This window comes from Antechinus flavipes, chromosome 3 (genome assembly GCF_016432865.1).
Source record: "Antechinus flavipes isolate AdamAnt ecotype Samford, QLD, Australia chromosome 3, AdamAnt_v2, whole genome shotgun sequence".
Classification (NCBI taxonomy): Eukaryota; Metazoa; Chordata; class Mammalia; order Dasyuromorphia; family Dasyuridae; genus Antechinus; species Antechinus flavipes.
In genome coordinates this window covers 27831578-27835321 of record NC_067400.1, presented here as the reverse complement: position 1 = coordinate 27835321, position 3744 = coordinate 27831578, and the positions used below count along the sequence as shown (strand labels likewise).

Here is a 3744-nt window from a genome sequence, read left to right as displayed (position 1 = left end):
AGCAATTGTTTAATCAACGTTTCCTGTTTAACCACCTAATTTTTTTTTTTAATTTTGTTCTGATAATTGTAATATCCAACATTTATCCAACATTACTCGTTTGACAAAACCCTGGCAGACAGGTGCAATTATACCATTTTACAGATGAAGAAACTAGGGCTGAGAGAGAGATTTTCCTCAGCTTGCCTTCCACCAGAGTACATCAATCAACCAACAAGTATGGTGCTAAGCAAAGAAAGATTTTGCTTTCTTAAGTCATTTTCCTTCCTTCTTTCTTTCCTTTCCTTATCCCTAATCAAAAAATAATATTTGTGTACTAAACAAAAAGAGCCTGTAGATTTCTTTTATTTTCACTCTCCCTCAGGGGACATTAAAAAAATTTTTTTTTTTAAATTACAAGGGAGTTATTTTCTCTTTCTCCACACCCCCCCACCAGCTGAAAACAATAACAAAAACCTCGAGGCAAATATGCACAAACAAAATGAATCACATATTGGTCCTGTCCAAACATTTATTTCTCTCTGCGGGAGAGTCCCCCACCCCTCATCTCAGGAAGTAAGGTAGCATCCATCCTTTATCAGCAGAGCTCCGGCTGGTCACTGTATTTGTCAGAGCTGAAGGTTCTCCAAGTGGCTGGCAATGCCAGTGTCTGTACAATGTTGCTGTTAGTGTATTAGATTGTTGTGTGGTATCAGCAGGCAGCCTTTGAGACTCCCCTTATCCCTTTCTTCTGCTCTCTCTTGACTCCGTTCATCCCCAGGACTGGTACCCTGCTTCATCTTCCATCCCGAGCCCCACAAGTGAACAAAGGAGGTACCAGAGACATCAAGAGCATCTCTGAACATCAGAGATGCTGGGCTGGGAAATATAGCTGCAGACAATATTACCCGATGCAAAGAAGATCGCCTTAAGTGAAGGAAGTAAAAATGTATTTTTTAAACCCACAGCTAACTTTGAGAGTCAATTTTAAAACTGCCTTCAGCATCTACAAATAATATCTGAATCCAAAGGTAAAGATGCATTCACACTGAGAAAAGTTTTAAAAATTGTAAAATATGTGCATGAGAGAAAGAAACAACTGCTTCTGAAATGCGGGAATATTTGGGGAAGAATTGTGTAAATCAGGAAAAACCGGGAATGAAGAAAAACTGTTTCCGCCCGGTTTCGAACCGGGGACCTTTCGCGTGTTAGGCGAACGTGATAACCACTACACTACGGAAACCTGTCTGCCGCGAGTTCTGGGAAAGGCCCTCATAGTAATGTCGCGATGCTTTCCCCATTGAGGCTCTGGCTTTGCTTTTCTTAGGGGAAGCCAATCAAAATGAAATTGAAATATCCCTCCCCCGCTTCTCGGAAGTAAGGGAGATAGCGAAAAGCCGAGACGGATTGTTGGGAGACCGGAAGGGGTCACGACTGTCAAAACTATAGTGATGCAGAATGAAATTCACATTTTTGGAAATTGCCAAAGGGGAAATTTACTTTATTTTTTAAACTAAACATGCTTGTTACTAGGGCTTTACGTCTCTCTCTCTCTCTCTCTCTCTCTCTTTCTCTCTCTCTCTCTGGTGGGTGAAGAAGACTGGAGGAGAGAGAAAAAAATAAATGTTAATTAAAAATACTTTTAATAATTAAAAGGACAAATCTCAGTTCGAATGCAAAGACTTTGAGTTCCTCCTTCCTCTTTCTCGGCTTCAATTCTCCTCTTCCCCACCCTCCCCCCAAACACACACTCCTCATTCTCCCCTCCTCTCTCCCTTTTCTCTCTTTTCCTCCCCCTTTTTTTAATCTCTTCCTCCTCCAAATGATCCCCTTCTCCATCTCCCTCATTTTTCCTCCTCCTCTTCTTTCTCCCTCTCCTCTTTTCCTCCTCCCATTCTTCCTCCTCTTCCTCCATCTGATTCTCTTCTCTATCTCCTTTTTTCTCCCCAAATTCTTCCTTCTCCTCTTCTTCCTCCATCCTCTTTTTCTCCCCCATTCTTCCTGCTCCTCCTCCTCCTCCTCTTCCTCCATCTGATCCTCTTCTCCATCCCCTCCTTTCCCTCCTCCCTCTGTTCTTTTTTCTCTTCTCTTCCCTGTCTTTCCCCCACCATGGCCTCCAACGCAATCCATGCCATCTGCTGATCCAAGGATGTCATTAAGCACCCGCGGGCGATTGGGGAGTCTTCAGGGAATCAGGCCATCTTAGGCTACATCCACAGTGGCTAGCCGACTGTCAGCCTGCTTCAGAGGGAAGCATGGGAGGGGATACACTGCCCTTTTAAAAGATGCACTATTTGGAGGCATTTAAAGGAACGAGAGAAGTTACTTCTTTTCCCGTTTAGCCGCCTCGGTGCCGGAAAAAGACGGGGAGCATATCTCCTCCCTGGATAACCTCGGGCAAGCCGCTTAGCCTCCTTGGCCAGCACCTTATCTCTGAAATGAAAAAGGAACCGCAAAATCAAAATGCATCTAGCTCCAGGACGGGGAGTGGATGGTAAAAAGGTTCCTTCTGGGGAAGGAAGGCCCACTTTCAGGTCACAACCCAGGGAATCAAAGACAAAACTTGAACTCGGCTCTTTGTGGCTCAACTCCCCCACCCACCCACCCACCCACCTAGTGATAAGGCAACTAACATCACTGATGAGATAAGAGGGAATCCCTCCAACTTTTATTTATTCTTGCTTTCCCTCTCCTATACTACAACCAACAGGAATTTTAAAGCTTCAGGGCTTTTAAAAGTTTTCCAAAAGGTCTTTTTCTTGATTTATCCTGAGGGTACCTGTTTTTATTTGTGCATCAAAAAGTGCCTGACAGAGTAACGTGGCAATTGGACCTATGACTTCTCTGAAACAGGGAATTCCCAGTTGGAGAAAATCCCCCTGTTAATGTAGTTGGGTGCCTTTTATGTAGGGTGAGCTTTGAGATCTCAATTCTGACTCACACTTGCAGTAGCAACTTGAGAACTCAGAGTTCAGCTATTTGTACCTTTTAAAACTAGTAAGGAGGAGTTTCAGGATATATAGATATACACATATATGTATATACACATACACATGTATATATACACACATATGTACATATACACACATACACATATATGTATATATACACACATATATATGTCAATTAGCTTTTAGAGTATTTACTACTGTTGCATTTTTGATGCAAATCACCCCCCACTCCATCTATGACACACTCTCCTATAAATATTTATAGAGTCCAGAAAAAAGTGGGCTTAAGTTTGAACAGTATATGTGACAAAGGGATGATATAACTCCTGGTTATTGGCAATCTTTTCTCTTCTTGGTGGAATGCTCATGAAGTTCAGTTTTCACATGGTGTAATTTCTTTGCTGAGTCCTTTGGGGAACCTTCACATGTTATATCCAGTTTAATCTTTGCTTTCACTGAAAATACTGCTGCGGCCATTGATGTTTTGGAGGATGGTGGGAAGATGGCAAGTCCAAAGCTGAGAGATTCCCCCATCCCTCAAATAATTATATTAGAATATACTTTCTTGAAAATGCTAATCATACCCAGAGACAGAATTGGTGGATCTGAATACAGATTGAACATACTTTTTTTTTTTTTTAACTTCATTTTTCTCCAGGGACTTTTTTGGTTGTTTTGGGTTTTGGTCTATGTTTTCATTCACAATATAATTGTTATGGAAATGTTTTGCATGACTACACTTGTATAATCAATATCAAATTAATTGCCTTTTCAATGAGAATGAGTGGGATGGGAGGGAGTCCTTAATTTGGTT

General features: G+C 41.6%; 1 non-coding gene across 1 annotated transcript; it reads right to left on the bottom strand.

Moving 5' to 3' along the window:
* Positions 1 to 1149: 1149 nt before the first annotated feature.
* TRNAV-AAC (transfer RNA valine (anticodon AAC)) lies at positions 1150 to 1222 on the bottom strand. Its single transcript has one exon. It is a non-coding gene; the product is annotated as a tRNA-Val (tRNA).
* Between the last annotated feature and the right edge of the window lie 2522 nt (positions 1223 to 3744).